Source organism: Mesoplodon mirus, assembly GCF_964341445.2.
Source record: "Mesoplodon mirus genome assembly, chromosome: 4".
NCBI classification, from domain to species: Eukaryota; Metazoa; Chordata; class Mammalia; order Artiodactyla; family Ziphiidae; genus Mesoplodon; species Mesoplodon mirus.
This window is the reverse complement of record NC_138979.1, coordinates 95,672,466-95,698,816: the sequence shown is the minus strand read 5'-3', so window position 1 is coordinate 95,698,816 and position 26,351 is coordinate 95,672,466. Positions and strand designations below refer to the sequence as shown.

At 39.4% G+C, this 26,351-nt stretch overlaps 1 protein-coding gene and 1 pseudogene across 2 annotated transcripts in view; one reads left to right on the top strand and one right to left on the bottom strand.

The window, feature by feature from the left end:
* The window catches only part of USP8 (ubiquitin specific peptidase 8), a 101,488-nt gene that overhangs the window by 4,673 nt on the left and 70,464 nt on the right, over positions 1–26,351 (top strand). The window lies entirely within an intron of this gene.
* On the bottom strand, positions 7,218–8,037 carry LOC309802873 (peptidyl-prolyl cis-trans isomerase A-like; annotated as a pseudogene). The gene has a single exon. The product of its transcript is annotated as a peptidyl-prolyl cis-trans isomerase A-like (transcript).

Genomic DNA, 26,351 nt, shown 5'->3' with positions numbered 1-26,351 from the left:
CAATTGGAATGAGGAGTCCCAAGTTCAGGACTTAACTGTTTTTTCATCTAGACTCTAACCACTCTCTAGCTTATGACCTGGGCATATCTCCTAACTTGCCTTAATATCATTTTTCCCACCTGGGGCTGAGGGGAGTTTGATAAAACGTACATTTTTGTTTTGTTTATAACACTTCGTAAGCTATTAAAATGTCATATAAAATTTTTACTGATGTTCAATTGGATGTGATGGGAAAGGGGGAAGAAGTTAGGATGATTGAGATTTTGAGTCTGAGTGATGGAGATTATGGTGATAGCATGAACTAAATGATTTGGAGAAAGATTTTATTTAAACTCTATTTTATACGTGTTGAGTTTAAGATCATGCCAGAACACAAGGTGGAATTTTCAAACAGATTTAGAACCTAAGTTTTGGTACTCTGGAAAAAGGGTCAGAATTGGTGATAGAAATTAGAAATTACCCACATAAGGGTAATAATTAAAGCCATGGGCGTGAATACGATCATTGGAAAAGAATATAGAAAAACAGTACTGAGGACAAAGAAGGAGGGAGGTAAAGGAAAAAGAGGAAATCAGCATTTACTGAGCACCTGTTGAACTGTGTGCCAGCTGTTCTATATTTGTTATCTCATTTATTCCCCTCAAATTCCAGGGTAGCCAGTTGAGCTTCATTTGGTAGACTGACTTTGTAGACTCACAGTAAGGTAAAGAACCAGCATTTAAAACCAGCTTGACTCCAGCTTGTATGTTGCAATACACCATGCCTGTAGAGCCAAGTATCTAAGTCCATGGGGAGAATTTGAGTCAAGGAAAGATATGCCCTGAGAAAAGACCATTGGATTTTTGTGATTTGCGACCAAGGGTTTCTGGAACATAAAGCAGTGCCTGTACTCTCATATTTGTTGTGCTTCTGTGAGCATGGTTAATCCAGACAAACATTTGTGTTCTAGACTTCTGGCAATAAGAAAAAAGTCAAGGTGGTAACTGTGAAAATTAGTATAATGAAAACAAAGTCAGTTATTAAAGCCTAGCTAGATACTTTTTTTGCCAAGTGCATTAAATCATGACAAAGAATGAAAGAGAAACAGGAATAACTCATACGTGATTCATTGTTGTTTGCTGCTTTGTTCGCATACTGCCAAGAACTATCTCGCCTATCACCAGTGGTATGGGTCCTTCACATTGGAAAACACTGAAATGTTATATAATAGTGTTCACTGTTTACAGGGCATTTTCAGTCACCTGAAATTTTAAGGGAAAAGATCAAGATGGCTTTGCCAGCCAAGGGCATTATAACTTAGAATGAAAGATAATTTTGCTGGTGATAAACACTTGCCTTTTGGAAAGCAGCAATATCTCCTCAAAATTTAGAGTAATCCACTGTATCTACGAGGAAGACGAGGAAGACTTTTCCCTACTAGGTTTACTAAAACTATTTACTCTTAGAATGGCATCTTAACATTAAAAAAAAGTAAAAGAAGAATGTTCCACTACAATACAGTTACTGGTTTCTTACTGTGTGTTTTTAGATTTACAGATGAATAATGTGTGCATTTTTGGAAAACAGACTGTTGAGGAATTTTAAATTGATTGCAGGAGCATGATGTCTCCTGTCTTTATCTACTCCCTCTTTCCGAGTTCTAGAGAAGACCTCCAATAAGCAAGTGAAACTCTTTGACATAGTCACTGATCTCAGAATCCCTCAGGAGCACCGAGAACTTTGATTTCCAGGAATTGGTTAGGCACAGCCACTTCACTCAACCTTATATTTTACACCCCAGAGTAAAAGTTGCATTTGGGCAACCTGATTTTCTTTCTTTCTGTTTTAAGGCAGTGGGCAATTAATAATTGTTGGTTGGTTACAGCCTCCAGCCAGATTTGTTAAAATAGATAATCCACCCACAGGTGCAAAAAACTTTTTAAACATCATCACTGTCTTCCATCTATACATTTCCCACCCCCAAGGTAACCTCTCCTCTTACTTTCTTGTGTATTTTTCAAGAGTTTTTTTTCATGCTTATACATGTAATTATTTCATGCCTTTACATGTTATTTTTACCCATTTTTATATAAAAGGGAGGATACCGTATACAATATTCTGCACTTTGCACTTAAGACATCTTGGGCTTTTCCGTATAAATGCATAAAATGCATCCTTTTTTCTTACCCCTGCCGATTATTTAACCAGTCATTATCCAATTGAAGAACATGAGTTTCTTTTCTCTTTTTTCTTTTTTTTTTTTTTTTTTGGCTGCGTTAGGTCTTCATTGCTGCATTACAGGCTTTATCTAGTTGCAGCACGTGGGCTTCTCATTGCAGTGACTTCTCTTACTGTGGAGCACGGGCTCTAGGAGCGTGGGCTTCAGTAGTTGTGGCCCGCAGGCTCAGTATTTGTGGCGCATGGGCTTAGTTGCTCCACGGCATGTGGCATCTTCCCGGACCAGGGATCAAACCCATGTCCCTGCTGTTAACCACTGCGCAACCAGGGAAGTTCAGAACATGAGTTTCTAATCTTTTATATTCTAATTAGTGCTTGGATGGGTATCGTTGTACACACATCTTTTCTTGTATATTTAAGCAGAGATATAAGCAGTTCCCAGACTGGAATTACTCTGCAAAAGGGCGTATGTGTATTTTTAATTTTGATAGGTACTGCCATATTGCCCTCCATGTACCAAATGTTTCTCCACAGCATTGCTGATAGACTAGAGTATTACCAAATTTTTGGATATTTCCCTGTGAACTTTTGAAGGGTGGATTATTTCAAGTCCTACCTAATATTTTCAGGACCAGTAACAGAATCATTTGGTTAAACTGGGGGAAATGAGATTTGGTTTACACAGTTTGTTCAGGACACAAATTATTTGCTGCAGATCCTGCAGCTACACACCCACGACTAGTAAAAACATGGCTGCTTATGCAGTGGAAGCAGCCAGCAAAAACCTGGAAAAGTGCCAAGAATGACTACAAACAGCTCCACCTACTCTTTTTTGTGTGTGTGTGTGGCAAATTTGCAAGCTTAGCAGTATCTAAAAAGATCCTTCAGCCTTTGTTTGAATTACAGAGAATCAACCTGGTAAGAGGGAGGGGGTTACTCATTTCATGAAAAATTCCCCTGATATGATAGGAGCTGAAAATGATTTTTATTTAATTTTGCTTCAGTGCTGAAGTGGCCCAGGGAGGGAGAAAATAGAGCTGTTAGGCTATGGGGTCCACCTGCACTGGGGGTTATGTTAGAGTGTGAAGAAAGATTTCCAGGAATGATAATCTCAGTTACTTGGAGCCAAGGTAATTTACAGAGGGAAAAAAAGAGCTCAATGTGGTATGCTAGCTTACTGGCTTTTCAGACTTTTTTTGTTTTTGTAACATTTTTTTAAATTGAAGTATAGTTGATTTACAATGTGTCAGGTATACAGCAAAGTGATTCAGTTTTATATATATATATATATATATATATATATATATATATATATATATATATATATATATTCTTTTTCAGATTCTTTTCCATTATAGGTTATTACAAGATATTGAATATAGTTCCCTGTTCTATGCATTAGGTCCTTGTTGGCACTTTTAAATCATTTTACAGATTTGTAGGCTTGTTATGGACTGAATGTTTGTGTCTCCCCCTCTCCCCCCAAAATATTCATAACTCCTAACCCTTAATGTGATAGTATTTGGAGATGGTGCCTTTGTAAGGTAATTGAGGTTAAATTAGGTCATGATAATGGGGCCCTTATAATGGGATTGTGGCCTTATAAGAAGAGGATGAGAGAGATCTTTTCTAGCTGGAGCTCAGGGGCACAGAGGAAAGGCCATGTGAGGACCCAGTGAGGAGGCCATCTGCAAGCCTGGAATAGAGCTTCCTACCAGGAACTGAAACGGCCAGTGCCTTAGTTTTGGACTTCCCAGCCTCTAGAACTGTGAGGAGTAAATTTCTGTTGTTTAAACCACCTAATCTATGGTAGTTTGTTATGGCAGCCGAAGTTGACTAAGTGTATCTCTAGTTTTCCACAGATTCATAAAGGTCCATCCAAAAAAAGTTGTGATGACTATTAATAGTGTCATGTCTCGTCAAATTAACTGCAACCAACATATTGTCTGTGTAGTTCCTGCAAAATTTGGAAACTGTTACCTCTTTAGGCATGGCAGGTGACTATTGGGGAATCCTTCCATTTATTTAATATACCCAAATGTTAACTTGCATCTCAGGAGTGGCTTAGAATTTGGAATCCTTCTGTGTCTTGAGTTTGAATAAGAGGCATATAAAGGCAGGCCTAAACTCGTTCACTTGATGGGCTGTAAGTAGTAGTACACCCTGGTGATTGATTGGATATTCAATGATAGCAAGAAAACATATTACTTTTATTGAAATTTGATGTTTTGTTATGATAATAGTATTATGATTAAGTTTTTTAATCCAGAGTCTTTTAGACATGATATTTGGGGTTTGTTTCAAAATAATGTGGTGTTGCAACAGGGTGTAAATTGTTCGCAGTATCAAGGAAATAATAGTGGTCTAGGGTATGATCATTGGAGAAGCTAAATGACAGATACTTGGGGGTTCTTTGTGTTGTTCTGTACTTCTGTATATGTTGACATTTTCTGTACTAAAAAATTGTTAAAATAATTTATCATTGTGTATAACTAGTGACTCATAATTTTACCTGCTGAAATTAACATATAAAGAGTCTTCAACTTAAATGTCTTCTAAGCGTGGAAATTTAAATGCTGGCCATGAGCATGAATCGGACTTCACTTACCATGCATTTATTTAGCAGCTACTAAATGCTTTCCTGTAGATTTTTCTCATTTAATCTCTGAAAAGGTAGGTGTCATCCCCATTTTACAAATGAAGGAAATGTAAACTCTAGATAAGTAGTACACAGTTAGAAAATAGCATAATTGGAATCTTCCCCCCATTTGGTCTGTCTCCCAAAATTCATGTTTTATTTCTACCATACCATGCTGCTTCTCAGACATACCTGACCACCTTTTCCTCCATGCCGTTTTTCTTTTAGTAGTGAAAGCTTGGCACAACAGGTGGACAAACATATATGAAAATGTGGAAGATTTCTGGGGTCTTTGTCCTCTCCTTTCCTGTTAGGGCCGCTAGAGTCCCAAAGCAGGAGTTAAAGGTTTGTTGCACCTAAAGGAAACCATGAAGCAAGGAATTGATAAAATTCTAGACCTAACTCACCAACCTTTGGTTCTACAAGAATTCATTTGACCATTATTACATATATTTGTGTCAGTTACTGTTCAAGATACTGAACTGATACTCTCATCTCACTTTCAGAACATAAATTAAGAGCTCAACCTTGAGGACTTTATGCTAACCTTGAGAGCATTATGCTAAGTGAAGTAAGTCAGACACAGAAAGACAAATTCTATATGATCTCACTTATATTTGGAATCTAAGAAAACCAAACTCTTAGAAACAGGGTAGATTTGTGGTTGCCAGGCGTAGAGTAAGGGGAGGGGATGTGATGAAAGAAGGAGGAATGGGTGAAGGTGGTCTAAGGGTACAGCCTTCAGTTATAAGCTAGATAAGTTCTGGGGATCTAATGTACAGAATAGTGACTATAGTTAATACTGTATTGTATAGTTGAAACTTACTAAGAGAATAGATCTTAAAAGTTCTCACCACAAAAAAAAATACAAGAAAAAATGGTGAGTGTGAGGTGATAGGTGTGTTAACTAAACTTATTGCAGTAGACATTTTGCAATATAAACCTATATAAAATCATCATGATATGAGCCTTAAACTTAATGTTATGCATCAATTATATCTCAGTAAAGCTGGTGGCGGGTGGTGGTGCTCAGTCCTAACACACTTACCTCTCTCCTCCTCCCTCCTATATCCCTACTCCACCCTCAGAAGCAACAGCTACACAGCTCAGGAAATGGACTAAGTGCAAGGTAGTAACACTGAGCAGCCTGTCCAGCCACTCATTGCTTTCTCCTTTCTCTTCCCAAGAACATGCCAAGTTTGCAATATAAGGGAACTTGGGACAACCCCCTACTTCCATGCCAGTTGTAACAATGGAGCTTTAAGAATACTTAATATATAGTGTGGCACAGCTTAACAAAAGTCCCATCCTGAAGTGTGTGGAGGGAAAAGACCAGATTTTATAAGCACTTGTGTTTAAAGCAAGACTTGAATCCAAGAAAGGCTTTATGTGCAATCTGGATGTTTACACTCCCTTTATTCTCCATCACCCACCCATCCCCAAATAAAAATCACCGTACTTAGGCAAATCTAGACTTACCTGTGCTTAAGATAACCCCATGCTGACTAGCCTACAGAGTGGGTCATGTGGGATACACTTTCAGCTCCATGGTGTACTTTCCCTGCCCCTGAATTTCCACATCTCTAGGCCAGAGAAACCTAACATGACAGAGTTAGTAAGAGCACAAACTCCAGTTTTATCCACAGAGCTGTCCTTTGACCAAGCAAGAATGCTGAATTACTGGAGAAACTATAGCATGTTTGATTCTTTAAAAAAAAAAAAAAAAAGATTTGATGCTTAAGCCCAAAGAGTTGGAAAACTAAGAAATGAGAGATTGAGAGTTTCAAGTTAGAGTAAGAGAATACCTACAGATTATTTAAGGGCATAAATTCAAAAATGCCCCTGCCCCGCCTCCTGAGAAGGTTTTCAGTAGGATAGAAAGCTGAGAGCCGCCTTTCCCCCTGGCTAGCCCACCTTTCGCTGGCCGCAGGCAATCAATAGGTGGAGTAATGTATTATTTAGTAAAGCACCGATTTAAATTTAGATGTTTAGTTTTTCACATGTACTAAAAACTGATTTGTCTGCCTTTCTGCCATCTGCACATGTGTACAGGATCTAGAAGAAGGTACTTAGGTTTCGCTCTTCCCCTTAAACTCTTCAAATGAATCTTTTTTGCTTTTCACCTTCCCATCTTTTTTATCTTTACCAAGGTGCCACCTTTCTAAATAGGCCAGGCTCAAAACTTTATCTTCATTTTTCTCATTTAGTTTTTATTTCATAATCATAAACTTAACTATGCAATCCAACTAGACTTGGAGGGGAATAAGGAAAATATAGAACCCAAAGAGCTGCAGCACATGAATAGATGTTGAGTATTTTCAGACAGCACAAAGATTATAGGATAGAGTGAGCAGATGAAGGTGGTGGGGTACACTCCTGAGCTATAGAAGGAATGGTATGGAAGTTAAAACACAAGTCAAATTTATTGGAGTTGTCTGTAGTCATCATTAAAGAGCTTCTTGGTGGTTCTGCCATTCCTGGACTGAAGCACTCCATAGCTTCCACAATATTCATGCCCTCTTCTACCTTGCCAAAGACCACAGGTCTGCCATCTAACCATTCTGTCTTGGCAGCGTAGATGAAAAACTGGGAACAGTTTGTGTCGGCTCCAGCATTTGCCATGGACAAGATACTAGGACCCATATGCTTCAGGATGAAACTCTCATCATCAAATTTCACCCTGCACATGGACTTGCCACTAGTGCCATTATAGCCTGTGAAGTCACCACCCTGGCACATAAACCCCACAATAATTCCGTGAAAGCAGGAACCTTTACAACGAAGTCCTTTATCCCCAGTGCTCAGGGCATGAACGTTTTCTGCTGTCTTTGCAACTTTGTCAGCAAACAGCTTGAAAGAGACATGGTCCAAGGGCTCACCGTGGACAGTGATGTTGAAGAACACAGCAGGGTTGACTGTGGCTGGGTGGTGGTGATGTCTGCAAAGCCAAACTTTCTTCATTCTTTAGTCCAAATTGCTTGTCCTCCTGGGAAGAAATCTCTTGTGTTTTTACCTGTATCTCCACAAGTAAGGACTTCACCCTAAATGAGTCTTTATCACTTTTCCTTAAGGTGACTGAGTCTTGTTGCCCTCTTTGAATTTAACCTTTCCTTCCTGCCTCCCAGACTACCCTGCCTGACTACCATTGTGATTTTCTTCACATATTGCTTTCATCTTGAGACTCCTCTGAGCATTAGCCTACGGAGTATCTAGGCCCTATCCAGCCCTGGGTATGAGCAGACCTGCAGTCAAAGATGATAGGATGTGAAAACACCTAGCATTGTTCCTGGCACATGGCAGGCACTGTTGACTTCTTTTTTCTCTTCTTATCAAGTTAGTTTCTTTACTGTCCCAAAGACTACCAACGGTTATACAAGCCTCATAGATTACAGGCATACCTTGGAGATATTGCAGATTTGGTTCCAGACCACCACCATAAAGCGAATATCATAATAAAGTGAGTCACATGGATTTTTTGGTTTCTCAGTGCCTTTGAGTTATGTTTACACTATTCTGTAGTCTGTTAAGTGTGCAAAGCATTATGTCTAAAAAAAAGACCTTAATTAAAAAACACTGTATTAAAAAAATACTTTATTGCTAAAAAAATGCTAACCATCATCTGTGTCTTCAGTGAGTTGTAGTAACATCAAAGATCACAGATCACCATAACAAATATAATGAAAGTTTGAAATATTGCCAGGATTACCAGAAACATGCCACAGAAACATGAAATGAGCAAATGCTCTTGCAGAAATGGCACCAGTGCACTTGTTTGATGCCACAAACCTTCAATTTGTAAAAAACAGTATCTGTGAAGTGCAATAAAGTGAAGCTCAAGCTTTTTGATAAATGAAATATGCCTGTATTCTCCCTCCAAGAAATATATTCACTCCAATCTTTTGCCTCTCCAAATCTATCAAGCATGAACAAATACAAATTCTATGTTCAAACTTTAAAACAAGCTTGAAGGTCACAGAAGTAGGAACAAATGGAAAACCATACCTTGTTCTTGGCTAAGAAATTTAACATCATAAAAACAATGTTATTTAACATGTCAAAAATACGAATAAGGTTCTGGGGGGGGAACAAAGGAAATGGGAGGAGGGAAGCTAGCCAAGCTGATTCTAAAGCTCATATGGGAAAAATAAAGCAAAAATGGGCAGAAAATTCTGGCAAAGAAGAGCGATAAAGGGAGATGAGCATCTGTTAGATATTAGATTATAAAGCCTAAGTAAGGGCACTAATCTACCCTCATGACCTAAACACCTCCCAATCGTGCCACCTCCAAATACCAATACATTGGGGATTAGGTTTCAACAGAATTTTGGAAGGACACAAACATTCAGTCTGTAGCATCAAATGTCCATCGATAGGGAGCTAGAGGGAAAAAAAACACTAAAAGTATAATATAAACAATATATCATTAAGGGCTTCCCTGGTGGCGCAGTGGTTAAAAATCCACTTGCCGATGCAGGGGACATGGGTTCAAGCCCTGGGCTGGGAAGATCCCACATGCCACGGAGCAACTAAGCCCGTGCGCCACAACTACTGAACCCGTGCTCTAGAGCCCGCGAGCCACAACTACTGAAACCCATGCACCTAGAGCCCGTGCTCCACAGCAAGAGAAGCCACTGCAATTAGAAGCCTGCACACTGCAATAAAGAGTAGCCCCTTCTCGCTGCAACTAGAGAAAGCCCGCGGGCAGCAATGAACACCCAATGCAGCCAAAATAAATACGTTATTTAAAAAAAAGTACACGCACATTTTCTAAAAATACATATATCACTAAGTTAAAAAGTAAGGTGCATAAAGTATATATAGTGTGCTACCTTTTAATAAAAAAAGAAGATATAGATACATGCCCATGGGGACAGTAGTGGGAGCAGGACCTTTTAGTGTACCCGTTTTGATACTGTTTTGTTTTTGAACCATGTGAGTTAAATGTATTACCTTTAAAAGAAAAAAAGATGCTTTCCCAACTATAAATAGAAATTTAAGTTGGGAAGGCCTTCAGAGATCACCTACAAGTTTCTTCATCTTAAAAGTGAGAAAAAGAAAGAATATAAGAGGGAACTGTTCATGAGATAGCATAGCTAATTTGTTACAGAACTAGAATACAGATCTCTTGAGTGCTTTTCTCTTAGGTTTCTTCATAAGTGCTGTCTACTCTAGCCCATGCTGATCTCCCTTTTTACTGATTCACTGATACCTTATTTGCTGATTTCATGGGTCTTAATTTTTTCTCATAAATGTTTACATCTTTGAAGGTATTCCTCTGTATTTTCTATAGCACTGCACACGGTGTTTGGCCCATAACTCTTGTTCATTTATTCAATAATTTATTGAGTGTTCGCTGAAAATGCCAGACACACTGCTTGGTTTTATGGATAGCTGTCAATTGGGATACTGGAAGTGGAGGTAGAAGTTTTCATCCTTGTTCTAAGCATTGAACATAAAGTCAATAAAGCCTGTAATTCATTCACCTACTTATGTGAAGCCATATTTATGTTTACTTTCTTAATAATTCTTTTGGGTAGGGCCTAAGCAGTGGGTGACATACATCCTGCTGCTCATATGTAGGTGTTAGATGAATAAGATTACTGATCATCAAGCCCAGAGTTAGGTAAACAGAGAAAACCTTTAGCCTGCTTGTGTTAGTCAGATTCCCCTTCCATCATACTTCTGGGGACTGGATCACTCTGGGTTTTCAGGAACATTTTAGAAAAGACTCTGTCCCCTGGTACCCAGTCTCCTATTTCTGTCAACAGACTGCCTGTGCCAGACTGTCAGTGTCTTGAAAGCAGGAACTCTTTCTTTGTATTCCTAGTGCCTGTTAAAGTGCCCAGCACAATCAATGTTAGTTGAACTGAACCAAACCTCTAGGGCCCTACACACCGATACTTAAAATACAAATGTGTCTCCTCCAATGTGTTTCCACAAGAGTGAATTTCGTTTCATTTCCAGTCTGTTTTTATGTTTCTGATTCCCAGCTATAAAACCTGTAGCCTCCATTCCCTTTTCCCATAACCATAACTGCCATCTTTCCTCTGTCCCTTCTGGAAAGTGCTCTAACCGTAAGTGCCCTAAGACTACTGGGAAGCAGGTGTTTCCCTGGTGCTCAAGATAAAACTTGGCAAATAGCCAAAGTAATCTCGAGAAAGAAGAATGAAACTGGAGGTTTCACACTCTGTGGTTTCAAACTATACTACAAAGCTACAGTAATCAAAACAGTATGGTACTGGCACAAAAACAAGACACATAGATTAATGGGACAGAATAGAAAGCCCCAAATGCAGCCACAGTTATTGACATATTTTGTTAGTTAATATATGTCAAAGGAAGCAAGAATATACAATGGGGAAAAGATTCCTTTTCAATAAATGGTCTTGGGAAAACTGGACCACACCATATAAAAAAATAAACTCAAAATAGGTTAAAGACTTAAATGTAAGACCTGAAACCATAAAACTCCTAGAAGAAAACACAGGCAGTACACTCTTCGACATCATTCTCAGTAATATTTTTTTGGATATGTCTCCTCAGATGAGGGAAACAAAAGCAAAAATAAGCAAATGGGACTACACCAAACTAAAAAGATTTGTACAGCAAAGGAAACTCAACAAAAGGAAAAGGCAGCCTACTGAATGGGAGAAAATATTTGAAAATCATCTGATAAAGGGTTAATATATAAAATATACAAAGAACTTACACAATAGCAAAAAAAAATTTTTTAATGGGCAGAGAATCTGAATAGACATCCTTCTAAGGAAGACATACAGATGGCCAGCAGGCACATGAAAAAATGCTCAACATCATTCATCATCAGGGAAATGCAAATCAAAACCACGAGATACCACCTCACACCTGTTAGAATGGCTACTATCAAAAGACAACAAATAACAAGTGTTGGCAAGGATGTGGAGAAAAGTAACTATTGTGCACTATTAGTGGGAATGTAAATTGGTGCAGCCACTACAGAAAACAGTATGGAAGTGCCTCAAAAAATTAAAAATAGAATTACCATATGATCCAGCAATTCCACTTCTGGGTATTTATGCAAAGAAAGTGAAAATACTAACTCGAAAAGATATATGTAACCTCATGTTCATTGTGGCATTATTTACAATAGCCAAGACATGGAAACATCTAGGTGTCCCTCAACAGATGAATGGATAAAGAAAAAGTGGTGTATATATATATATACAATGGAGCATTACTCAGCCATAAAATAAGAATGAAATTCTGACATTTGCAGCAATGTGGATGGACCTAGAGAGTATTACACTTAGTGAAATGTCAGACAGAGAAAGACAAATAATGTATTTCACCACTTATATGTGGAAAAAAATAATACAAGTGAATGTATATGCAAAACAGAAACAGACTCACAAATATAGAAAACCAACCAATGGTCGCCAAAGGGGAAAGGGGAGGAGAAAGGGGGAAATTAGGGGTATGGAATAAAGAGATACAAACTACTATGTATAAATTAGGCAACAAGGGGGAAATTAGGGGTATGGAATAAAGAGATACAAACTACTATGTATAAATTAGGCAACAAGGATATATTGTATAGCACAGGGAATTATATTCAATATCTTGTAATAATTTTAAATGGAATATAATCTGTAAAAATACTGAATCACTATGCTGATAGATCTGAAACTAATACTGTAAATCAACTACACTTCAACAAAAACAAAACTTTTTAGAGAAAGACAAATATGTGATCTCTCTTATATGTGGAGTCTTAAAAAGAAAACTCATAGATACAGAGAATAGATTAGTGGTTGTCAGAGGCAAGGAGTGAAGGGTGCGCAAAACGAATGAGGGGAGTCAAACAACTTGCAGTTATAAATAGGTAATGGGGATGTAATGTACAGGATGGCAACTATAGTTAATACTGTATTGCATTTTGAAAGTTGCTAAGAGAGTAAATCTTAAGTAAATCACAAGAAAAAATAGTCTTTAACTATGTATGGTGATGGATGTTAACTAGATTTATTTTAGTGATCATTTTGCAGTACACACAAATACCAAATCATTATGTTGCACACCTGAAACTAATATAATATTGTATGTCAATTATACCACAATTTTAAAAAAAAGATAAAACTTGGCAAGTTTATTTTTGTTACTCAAGGATTTCCTCAATAAAAATTTCATAAAAACCTGATCCTTGGTCCTGGCAGGTTATTCTACCCTAGATTCAAGTGTTTCTCTAGTGGTTTCTCCAGAAACCTTCTGAGTATATTACATGATGAAGTGAGAAAGAGCTTGTGCTTGACAGTCCCATATACTACCAGCCTTCAAATCTCCTTATTTGTAAATTTAGAAATAATAATGCTCATCTCATAGTGTTATGATGATGTAGAGATAAGGCATGTGAAAATCCCTGGCATATAGTAACTGCTCTAAACACATCCCCCTTATCCACAAAGTAGTTTACAAATTAATGAAGAAACAAATGAACAGCTTTCCCAAGCAGTAATATTTACCTTATTTATAGAAACCTGTGCTACCAGTTCCTGAAGAAACCAGGTCTTCAGAAACCAGGTCTCTTAGTAGCTTGCCTTGGCCTGTCTCTAGCAGTTTAGTTTTGGAACATTATGCTCTTGAGGTGTGTCATAGTATGTCCTGATCAAAGGACAAGTCTAGTTTTGTCAACGATATTGGTATGGAAGGATCCCTTTTACTAGGTTCCATGAGGTCCTCAGATATGACAAGGCAGAGTCTCTGCCCCTTAGGTGATAACCATCTATTAGAGAATATAAGGTATTTACATAAATAACAGTTACACAAGGTAGAAAGTAATGTATGTTTTAAGTATATAAGAGATATACAGATAAAAATGCTGTCGCGATTTAATAAGGAAAAATTACTTCCAGCTGGAGAGGATCAAAAACGGGTTCACTCTGGGACTTCCATGGTGGCGCAGTGGTTAAGAATCCGCCTCCCAATGCAGGGGACATGGGTTCAATCCCTGGTCCAGGAAGATCCCACAGGCCGCAGAGCAACTAAGCTGGTGTGCCACAACTACTGGGCCTTCGCTCTAGAGCCCACAAGCCACAACTACTGAAGCCCAAGCGCCTAGAGCCCGTGCTCTGCAACAAGAGAAGCCACCACAGTGAGAAGCCCCTGCACTGCAACGAAGAGTAGCTCCCGCTCTCCGCAACTAGAGAAGAAAGCCCACGCAACAATGAAGACCCAACACACCCAAAAAAATTAATTTTTAAAAATGGGTTCACTCAGTCATTCAATAGACATTTATCATAGATGTGTCTCTGCAAGGTATTAGACTAGACACTATGGATGCAAGATTTAAATTATGTCACACTTGTTCTGGGAGAGCTAAGAGCTTAGTAAGGGAGAAAGTCACAGAAAGAATAATTGCGGTACTATGTGGTAGGGACTGCTTTATAAGTGGGTTGTTCAACGTGCTTTGGAAGTAGAGATCAAGAGTGATTAACTCAGTGTACAGAGACTGGGGAAGAAATGATGTTTGAGCTGGGTCTTGAAGGATAAAGAGGAGTTTCCCAGATAGAGAAGACTGGAAAGGGTATTTATTAAGAAGTTGCCCTTTTATCTTGAAAAATGGGAAGAATTTAGACATTCAGAAGTGGGGAGAATCCAGAATTGCATCAACAAAGATTGGAAAATCAGAAGAAAGTGTGAAGTGAATTAGTTCTCATGGGTGAGTAGAAATGAATGAATATGATCCAGTTTGTGGTGGGATTAAAGACAATGGGGAAAACTATTAAAGATCTTCAAACTGGGACAGGATAAGGTTAGAACTTTGAATTAAGAAGACTGAGCTTATAGTTTTGTACAGGATAGTTTGGATAAGGCCACACTGGGAGCAAGGAGGGCAAGTAGGAGACTATTAAAATAACTAGGTAAGAGGTAACAAAATCATGTAGAAAGTGGCAGGAGGAATGGAAGGGAGAGGCCAAATGGCAGAAGCGTTGCAGACATGGGGTATGGTTATTGGCAACCTGAGTGCTTGAGAGGATGCTGTACCATTAACAGGAGTAAGAAACATAAGAGATAAGGCTCGGGAGAAGTGAAAAGTAGACGCACTAATTTTGAGAATCTGCAATAGACTGGTAGGAACAATAGACAAGATGGGACAAGTGGTTAAGGAGAAATGGGAAGTGAGAAAGAGACAACAAATGTGACTACTTTTTGTGAACTTTGGCAGTGAAGGAAAAGAGTTTATGAGGCAAATCTTGAGGGTTTTCACTGTATGATGAACTGGAGAGATTGAGCTAATTTGTAGGTGGAAAGGGAAAATGAAGAGCAGACCAAAAACTGAAGATGAAAGAGGGGGTAAATGATGGAGCAAGGTCATAGTTTCAGAGGTATTAGTGGAGGAAAGGATATGAACTATTTCTGTGACAATAATTTGTAGGCATAAGAGGTGAAGAATTCCAGTTTCTACCTAAGATGATGTCAGATGATTTGCAGATAATTTTTTTCCAGTATGGAAAATCTCACCCTGTTTTTCCAGTCCCTTGTCAATTAAACCAATTTCTGACTGGCTAACAACATGGCCTACTTAGTAAGAGACACTTTGCTGCAGTAGAGTGGGAGTTGTATAATTGTTTTCCCTAGTATTCCTGCTACAGAGAGCTGCTTGTTCAACCACTTCAGATTTGATATCACAATACCCTGTGACTGGCTCCTCAAAAAAAGCTCTTCAATTTGGATAGATGTTGATTTTCACAACTTTCCCAACTCAGACATTTTAAAAGTCAGGAGTAAAAGAATAAAGCTTCTAGAAGAAAACATAATAGAATAGCTTCATGACCTTAGAATAGGCAAAAATTTCTTAAATAGGACAAAAACCTGCTAATCATAAAGGGGGAAAAACGTGATAAACTGGGACTATTAAACAACTGTAAAGTCTTGTTCATCAAAAGACATCAATAAGACAATAAAAGAGACCAAGACACAGAGTGAAAGATGTTCTCAATATGTAAATAATATAGACACATACTCAGAATACATAAAGAATGTCTATAAATCAGTAAGAAAAAGTTCAATCACAAAATAGGCAAATAATTGAACAGGCATCTCATAAGAGATTATCCAAAACACCAATAAACATTTTACAAGGTACTCAACTTCTTTAGTCATCAAAGAAATATACATTAAAACCACAATAAAATATTTTAGCCATCAGAACTGCTAAAATGAAAACTCAAAATATCAAGTGTTGGATAAGGATTTGGAGCAACTAGAACACTCATACACAGCTGGTGAGAGTGTAAATTGGTACAACCACCTTGGAAAATAGTTTGCTCTTATCTCATAAAGCTGAACAAATGCATACTCTGTGACCTAGCAATTCCAATCTTATGTATCTACTCAGCAGAAACAACTGGATTCTATGCAAATGTCCTAGTAGAATGAATGAATAAATATGGTGTATTCATGCAGTGTAATACTACTCTACAATTAGAATGAATGAACCACAACTACATACAACAACATGGGTGAATTATACTACAACATGATGAGCAAAAGAAGCCAGAGGCAAAAGAGTTCATGCTGTATGATTCCATTTGTAGAGAGTGCAAAAACAAGCAAAGATGATCTGTTCAGTTAGAAAAGAGGATAGTGGTTGCCCATGGTGTGTGTGTGTGTGTGATGGGGCGGGGGGGCAACGGAGCTACTGAAAGGGGGAGCAAGAGAAATTAATGGGGATGGGTAACGTTATCTTTCTTGATCTGACAATAGGTACACAGGTGCATTCAATTCGTGAAATTCATTGAGATGTACATTCATAATTTGTGCACTTTTCTGTGTGCTTGCTATACTTTAGGATTTTTTTTTTTAGTCAGAGTTCTCAAGTCTGTCAACCTTGTTTCCATAATAAGCTAAATCAAGACAAGATCAAGATTGTAATTTATCATTTTCCTTCTGATTTAATCTATGAATATTTATTAAAATTATTCATGTTTCTCAGTTTCTACCTTCCAAATCTCTAACTGCCCAGCTCTCCACATCTTGAAACCCTTTAACGATTTCCACACAAGAGAATATTACCCCAAGTTCTGTGCTTTGTGGTCTGTGCTTTTGTGTTATAGAGCACAGAGTATCTCCCTTAAAATACACAACTCTAGGGGCTTCCCTAGTGGCGCAGTGGTTGAGAATCTGCCTGCCAATGCAGGGGACAAGGGTTCGAGCCCTGGTCTGGGAGGATCCCACATGCGTGGTCTGTGCTTTTGTGTTATAGAGCACAGAGTATCTCCCTTAAAATACACAACTTTAGGGGCTTCCCTGGTGGCGCAGTGGTTGAGAATCTGCCTGCCAATGCAGGGGACAGGGGTTCGAGCCCTGGTCTGGGAGGATCCCACATGCCACGGAGCGACTAGCCCCATGAGCCACAAATACTGAGCCTGCGCGTCTGGAGCCTGTGCTCCGCAACGAGAGGCCGCGATAGTGAGAGGCCCGCGCACCGCGATGAGGAGTGGCCCCCACTTGCCGCAACTAGAGAAAGCCCTCACACAGAAACGAAGAGCCAACACAGCCATAAATAAATAAATAAATAAAAATTAAAAAAAAAATACACAACTCTAATGAAATTGATCAAATAACCAAATGGATAATAACATCCATTTAGTTTGGAGTTCACAACCATAAAGTCCTCTCAGCACTACTACAACTATGGACATCCTCGGTTTGCTCAGTGCTTTTGATGCCTCTTGTTGCCACATGCTAGTCTTCTGGTCTCCTTGAGAACATTTGGATGTTAACACCAAGTTCAAGGGAAAATAATGATAATGGAGGGATATTAAGGTCAGGAGTTCCTTGTTTGGGGCAGCTTCCTGGTTTATTAGTTATTCACCATTCTGGAGAGACAAGTAACTATGCAAAAATACCTTCAATATGAACATCCGGGTACTAGAGGGAAAAAAATGAAACATGAACTAAGTTTTAAAGAATAAAAATAAGCTTAATATCATGGATTCCTGGTATTTTTTAAATAATGCATTACTGGTTCAGAGGGCATGAACATTTTGATTGGTATTGCATTTCACTGAAAATGTGATTTGCAAGAAATGACATTTTTAATAATGTTCCATTTTCTAATCCAGGAACATGGTGTGTCTTTCCATTTATTTTCTTGTTCTAATATGTAAAGTTTTGGGCTTCCCTGGTGGCGCAGTGGTTGAGAGTCCGCCTGCCGATACAGGGGACGCGGGTTCATGCCCCGGTCCGGGGGGATCCCACATGCCGCGGGGCGGCTGGGCCCGTGGGCCATGGCCGCTGCGCCTGCGCGTCCGGAGCCTGTGCTCCGCAATGGGAGAGGCCACAGCAGTGAGAGGCCCGCATACAAAAAAAAAAATAAATAAATAAATAAAGTTTTAAAGATTTCTCATTTAGGCCCTGCCCATTTCTTATTGCGTTAATTAATTTCTAAGTAAACACGAGTGACGACTTTGAAATTCCTGGGGACTCAGGGCTCCCAGGGGAGCCCAAATGAGCACAAAGTGAATCCTTTAACCTCTTTAAATTGTTTCTCTGCTAGTATAATTCAGGAAAGAAAGATTTCCTACTCATGTAGCCTCAGATAAATCTGTCTTTTTATTTTGGCTGGGACAAAGGAAAGAAGAGAAACACATGGTCGTGTTTTACCATTCTGTTGTTGGGGTGAAAATATTAATGTTATCTCTCTTTTTTTAATTTATAAATTATTGGTTCACAGCTTTCATCCTCACGACACTGTGAAGAAAGGCAAAGCATTCTTTATTATTATTATTATTATTATTATTATTTATTTTTGGCTGCGTTGGGTCTTCGTTGCTGCATGCGGGCTTTCTCTAGTCGTGGTGAGCGGGGGCTACTCTTAGTTGCAGTGCACGGGGCTTCTCATTGCGGTGGCTTCTCTTGGTGCGGAGCACGGGCTCTAGAGCGCAGACTTCAGTAGTTGTGGCGCATGGGCCTAGTCGCTCCGCGGCAGGTGGGATCTTCCCAGATCAGGGCTTGAACCCGTGTCCCCTGCATTGACAGGCAGATTCTTAACAACCGTGCCACCAAGAAAGTCCTAATATGTTACCTCTAATCAGCTAATTTTCTCATTATTATTGCCCTTCTACAGTACTGCCATTAGGCCCAGGAAAAAATAAATTATTAAAGAACACAGAAGTGTCTCCGACACTCAGGATGGGATGAAACCCTTAACAATCACTCCCATGATTATTTTCATTTACTTGTCAAGGAAGCACTTCACATCTCTTGCTCTGTCTTTGAAATAAAAGGCAACCGTGTTCAAATGCCAGAGAGCAGAGGTTCTCAAGCGTTTTAACTCAAGAACCCTATACATTCTTAAAAACTGACGGCCCTAAAGAGCTTCTGTTTATGTAGGTTATGTCTATTGACATTCACCATAATCTAAATTAAAACTGAAAAAAATTATTAAATCACTTAGAAATAATAATAAACCCATTATGTTAACATAAATCATATATTTTATGAAAAATAACTGTATTTTCTCCAACCAAAAAAATTTAATGAGAAGAGTAACATTGTTTTACGTTTTTGCAGATCTCTTCAATGTCTGGCTTAATAGAAGATAGAGGGATTCTCATCTGCTTCCACACTCAATTTGTTAGAATATTACACATCATACAGCCTTTAGAAAATTCCATTGTACATTTATAAGAGAATGAAAGTGAAAGTGCAAATGATGTCATAGTATTCTTAGGAAAATAGATTTGAACTTGTGGACCCCCCAAATGGAATTGGTAACTTCCTGGGATCCCCAGACCACAGTTTGAGAGCCACTACCACATTGGGTTGGCAATTTCACATGGTTCAACCTCATATACATCTCTTTCTTCAAAATATTCAGTGCCAATAAGTCAAATAAATACTTACATCTCTTTAAACATGGTATTCACTGCTTCTTAATAATTGCCTTTTATAGTAATGTGTGGGTAGTGTGACACATGTATCCAACTTTTACCCACATAGATTTATGAAATCAGAAAATATACCAGTAGAAAAGTGCTAAAGGATAAATGATACATGTGGGAAATTCAGGAAAAAGAAAGACTAATATACATATAAAAACATTTTTCACTACCGCTACTCAAAGAAACCCAAATAAAGCAACACTGGGTACTATTCTTCAATAGTCAAACTGACAAACTCTTGGGGGTTTTATTGTAAAAATATGAATCCATATCATCATCACATTTAATGTTATCAAGCTTTTGGGAAAATGCTTGATAATGAGGTATGAGCTAGTTCAACCTCACTAAAAGGCAGTTTGATAACAGGCATAAAAAAGCTTGGGATTTGCCCTGCCCTTTGTCCCAGAAATGCCACTTCTGAAAATTATTCTAAGGAGTTTATCATGGATGTACACTAATATTTATATTACAAATCCATAAGAGTATATGTTTTTATATTCGGTGCTTTTTATAATATTGTTAAATAGGAATATTCTAAGTGTCCAATGGTAGAGTTAAATAATTAAGAAATTATTGAATAATATTGTGCAGTTATTAAAAATGATATTTAGAATAATTCAGTAATGACAAGGAAAAGTGTTCATGAAATATTAAGTGAAAAGGAGTATGACAAATCAGTATGTATAGCACAACACAATTGTGTAAATGTATGTGTGCCTTTGCAGAGAAAGGAGGTTAGAAGGCAATTGTGCCATGTCCATGTTGCATGTTGAGCTCTCCATAGGGAGCTTAGCAGAAGGAGAGTTAGAGCAGAGGTCAAGTTGTACTCCATTCGCCTAGCCCTGCACCTTGTGCACAGGGCTGTCTACAGCCAAGGGAAGGGGATATCTTTTTCTGAATTTTTCAGAAGCATCAACTGGACTATTGATAGCCCTGGGATTGTAACCAGTATATATTTTCTTCTCCTGGGTAATCTGTATTTTCTATATTTTCATCAGTGAATAGTATTACTTTTTTTTGCGGTACGTGGGCCTCTCACTGCTGTGGCCTCTCCCGTTGCAGAGCACAGGCTCCGGACGCGCAGGCTCAGCGGCCCTGGCTCACAGGCCCTGCCGCTCCACGGCATGTGGGATCTTCCCGGACCGGAGCAGGAACCCGCGTCCCCTGCATCGGCAGGTGGACTCTCAACCACTGCGCCACCAGCGAAGCCCGAATAAGTATTACTTTTGTGAAAGAAAAAATACAATTATTTTTAAAATTTATTTATTTTTTATTTTTGGCTGCATTGGTTCTTCATTGCTGCACACGGGCTTTCTCTAGTTGCAGCGAGCGGGGGCTACTCTTTGTTGTGGTGCGGTGGCTGCTCTTGTTGTGGAGCACAGACGGGCTCTAGGTGCACGGGCTTCAGTAGTTGTGGTGTGTGGGCTCAGTAGTTGTGGCTCACAGGCTCTAGAGCGCAGGCTCAGTAGTTGTGGCACACGAGCTCAGTTGCTTTGTGGCATGTGGGATCCTCCTGGGCCAGGGATCAAACCCACGTCCCCTGCATTAGCAGGCAGATTCTCAACCACTGTGCCACCAGGGAAGTCCCCAATTATTTATCTTTTTACAAGCAGACAAGTGATAGTAGTTGAAGCTGGGGGATGGGCACATGGGTATTCATTATACTGTTCTATTTTTTCATGTGACATTTCCTCTAGTAAAAATATCTTTTTGACACCCTTATGGACATAATACTTTATATAACCTGCTCTTTGTTAAAATATGAACCCGTATCTCGTCATAACTGGAGTTTTGGTCTCAAAATCTCTGAAAGACTTTATCTAACACCTGAAGAGTCTCTAAAAGATTAACTTTAAAGCTATGCAGCAAGTACAAGCCTCTGCTAATTTAACCTGGAATGTTTCAGCAAGATTAATAGTGACCTTTTAGACTTCAGAAAGCACTATACTTACCTCACGTATCCACTTAAAATCTAAGCCTGTGGGAGTTTTCAATTTGAAAAAGATTAGTAGGTCTTGGTTGATAGTTCTGACCTGTAGCAGAAAAGTATTCAAAACTAGACACAGAAACTCTCTGTCCTTTTTTCCCCTTTCTTTGAGTAAATAAAATAATTCTTAACTTGATAAACTGTTTATTTGACAATTAGCAAAAGCTAAATTGTCACTTTCTGAAATGCTTGCTAGAAATTTGCTATTTTAAGCTGTCTAATTGTCCCTTGTGCTTCAATCAAAAGTGATAGGAAAGTTTTTTCTCTCTTACCAAATGTACTTATTTGCTGATCACTATTCCATCCTTAACTGAGGTTGTCTACTTTAACTTGAATGAGAATTTCCTTTTTCACCTTGACTCTGTGAATTCAAGAGAGGTCAAGTCAAATTTTATCTCTAAGCTCTGGACCCGCATATCCAATTTCTGTAAATATCTAATTCCATTTGGAGGTCTCCTAGCCACTTCAAATCCACATATTCATGGCCGGGAGGAGATGGGGGACCGTGGCTGACTAAATTAAAATTTTTTATTTTTATTTTATTTTTATTTTTATTTATTTTTTTTTTTTTGCGGTATGCGGGCCTCTCACTGTTGTGGCCTCTCCCGTTGCGGAGCACAGGCTCCGGACGCGCAGGCCCAGCGGCCATGGCTCACGGGCCCAGCCGCTCCGCGGCATATGGGATCCTCCCAGACCGGGGCACGAACCCGTATCCCCTGCATCGGCAGGCGGACTCTCAACCACTGCGCCACCAGGGAGGCCCCTATTTTTATTTTTTTAAGTATAGTTGTTTTATAATATTATATTAGTTTCAGGTGTACAGTACAGTGATTCAGTATTTTTACAGATTATACTCTAAGTGTTATTACAAGCTAACACCTGTTCAACAGTGAGTCCTTCCCTTTTCTCCCCGAGCCTGAACTTCTTCTCGTGTTCCCCATCTTAATGAATGGCTCTATCATCCACCCAGTGGCTCAAGTTAGAGTCCTCAGCAGCATCATGTTTTTCCCCTCCCCCGATCTCCCCACATTTCCTCTCACCTACTTCAAACTATTCTCTCCCACAATAGCAGGAGTTATCTGTAAAAAAGCAAATCGGATCATGCCATCCCTTTGTTTAAAAACCCTTGAGAGGGGCTTCCCAGGTGGCGCAGTGGTTGAGAGTCCGCCTGCCGATGCAGGGGACACGGGTTCGTGCCCCGGTCCAGGAAGATCCCACAGGCCGCGGAGCGGCTAGGCCCATGAGCTATGGCTGCTGAGCCTGCGCGTCCGGAGCCTGTGCTCCGCAACAGGAGAGGCCACAACAGTGAGAGGCCCACGTACCACAAAAACAAAAAACAAAAACCTTGAGAGGTTTTTCATGGCTTTTAGGATAAAACCAAAATCCTAAATCCTATGTATGGTCTACAAGGCCCCAGATGATTTGGTCCCTGCCCACTCTAGCCACTCTCAGTTCCTATCAGTTCTCCCAAACACTCTGCACCTCCTTCCTGCCTCAGGACTTTAAATATGATGTTTCCTCTATCTAGAAAGCTCTTTTTCCCCACTCCCAGCTGCACTTCTAATGAATTCCCATTAGCCATCTAGAATTAGCAACAGTTAATAGTTGGCTAATATTTAGAGGGAGCACTTCTTAGGTACTAAATAATTTAATCCCCAGAGCCACCCTGTGAGGTGTGTTATCATCTCCATTTTACAAATGACATAACTGAGGTTGCAGAGCAGTGAAATAACTTGGCCAAGGTCACATAATTATTAACTGGCAGAGCCTGGATTCAAAAACAGCCATCCAGGGCCTCCCTGGTGGCACAGTGGTTGAGAGTCCGCCTGCCGATGCAGGGGATACGGGTTCGTGCCCCGGTCTGGGAGGATCCCATATGCCGCGGAGCGGCTGGGCCCGTGAGCCATGGCCGCTGAGCCTGTGCGTCCGGAGCCTGTGCTCCGCAACGGGAGAGGCCACAACAGTGAGAGGCCCGCGTACAGCAAAAAAAAAAAAAAAAAACAAAAAAACAAAAACAGCCATCTGGTTCCAGAGCCTATCCTCTCTTAAATATTACCTTATGCTGCTCTGCCATTTCATCCAGGAAATCTTTGCTCTAGACCTCGAATTATACTTGCTGAGTAAATGGGAGGAAGAAAGAAGGGAGGAAAGAGAAAAAAAGAAGGAAAGAAAAGTGAAAAAGGGTTCTCAGTTTATGCATGTCAAGTTGCACACTCTAGTTGATTTCAATCTTTTTCGATTGGAGGTTTTCTGTTACAATTGGCCAAAGATTTAGCTTCTTCAGTTTGATACCATTTGCGTGGGAAAGATATTTCCTGGAAAGCCTAAGAAAAAGGCATAAGAAGAAACATTGAGTGTACAATATACTATTATGTAACAAGAAAGAATTGGCAGAGACACATAAAATTTAAAGACATTTTTAGTAAATGTTATGAAACTTCTGTAGACAATCTAGAGCACTTCTGTGTCCCAATAAGGGGAATGTGCACCTTGGGGTAAGACATAGACATTATGAACAGAATGGTCTGGGTTCAAAGGCAATGTCTTTGAAGATTTCCAGAAGATCATCCATTATATTTTGCAAAGACCATCAGATCATTTGGCTGATAGAATGAGATAGCAAGATTCATTTTGATGGGAAGTATGGATTCCAAAATGTCCATGAAGAGGAATGACCTTGGGAGTGGAGAGTAGGAAGGTAGGCTGGGTCAGCTGGGAATGACAGGGTGGCAGCATGAAAGCAGAAAGTGCCTGGTGAGAGGAAGGAGCTGCAGAATAGGAGGGGGAGATAGACTGTGATTTATAGGCTGCAGTTGGTAGACTAAGAAGCAGACAATCACACCAAGTAGGACAAGTATGCAGTGCTAAGGGAACTCAGAGGCAAAAGCAAGGGGATGAGAGTAGTGTCCAGAGGAGAGAGAAAACTTGATATGAAGATTAAAAGGACAGTGGGAATTGCCAAATGGTTTCAGGGGAGGGAGAATATTCCAGGTGAACAAAGGGTACAGAAGTAAATGTAAGAAAGCTAAGCTTACTGAGAGAACTGCAGCTAGTACAGCATGACTAGAAATTCAAGTGCTGTGGAGACCTGATGGGGAATAAGATTGGAGAGGGAGGAGTTCCCTGGTGGCCCAGTGGTTAGGATGCTGCAGGTGTGGCCAAAACAAATAAACAAACAAAGCCTCTTTGCTGCTGCACTGAGGGAGCTTTATCTTGAAAGTGATGGGCAGCCATTTAATATCTTAAGTAGAGAAGTTTTACTTATCAATTAATCAAAAATTTTTTGATCACCAGTTGCCTACCATGTTCCAGACCCTACGCTAGATGCTAGAAATTCAAACAAGATTTTTAAAAGAAGGGAAAAAAAGATTTATAAGGAATTATTCCATAAATAATGTGACCAGTGCTTAAAGGAAGTATTATGTACAAGGTGCAATAGGAACATAGAAGTTGCTTGTTCTGCCTGCCTCCTTCACAGCCTAGGTGAAGCTTGAGCTGTGTTCTGAAGGGTGAAAAGTTTTCTAGATGAACAGAATGCAAAGTTACAGAGGTATAAAAGAGTGTGGGAATGACCAAAGAGTCAGTATGAAAGGAGGAGAAGATGGATGTATAAAAATGGCAGGTGAGGCTGAATAAGTTGAAGACAGTCAGACCATGAAGATTCAAGTGGGTGTGCTAAGGGATTCAGACATGATGTATAGATGATGGGTGTATTAGTCACTGTTCTCCAGAGAAATAGAACCAATAGGAGATAGAGAAAGAGAGAGAGAGAGAGAGAGAGAGAGAGGGAGGGAGTGGGGAAAGAAAGGTGGGAGGGAGGGGGAAGGAAGAAATGATTCTAAAGAATTGGATCACGTATTTGTGGAGGCTAGCAAGTCCAAAATTCATAGGACAAGCTGGCAGGCTAGAGATTCAGGTGAGTTGATGTTGCAGTTTTGAGTTTGAAGGCTGGAAACTCAGGCAGAATTTCTATGTTGCAATCTAGAGGCAGAATTCCTTTTAATTTCTTTGGGAAACCTCAGTCTTTTGCATTTAAGGCCTTCAACTGATTGGATGAGGATGAGGCCCACCCATATTATGGATTGTAATCTACTTTAAGTCAACTGATTGTGTAAATGTTAGTCACATCTGGACAAACCATGACACCACTTATATGAAGAATCTAAAATAGTCAAACTCATGGTGGTTGCCAGGGGCTGGTTAGGGGAGGAAGCAAGAAGGTACAAGGGTACCATGCACTCCTTTGATCAAAGGATATAAGGTTTCAGTTACATAAGATGAATAAGTGCTAGAGATCTATTATACAGCATAGAGCCTGTAGTTAACAATATTGTGTTGTATACCTAAAATTTGACTCAGAGGGTAGATCTTATAATTGTTCTTATCACACACTAGCAAAAAGTTAATAATCATAAAGAAGGCAAGGAGAACATTTTAGAGGTAACGGGTATGTTTATAGCATAGATTGTGGTGATAGTTTCACAGGCATATACTTATCTCTAAATTCATCAAGTTGTATACATTAAATATGTACTGCTTTTGTATGCCATTCATACCTCAATAAAGTGGTTTAAAAAATGTTAATCACATCTACAAAAACACCTGTAATCTAGCCAAGTTAACAAATAAAATTAAATGTCACAAT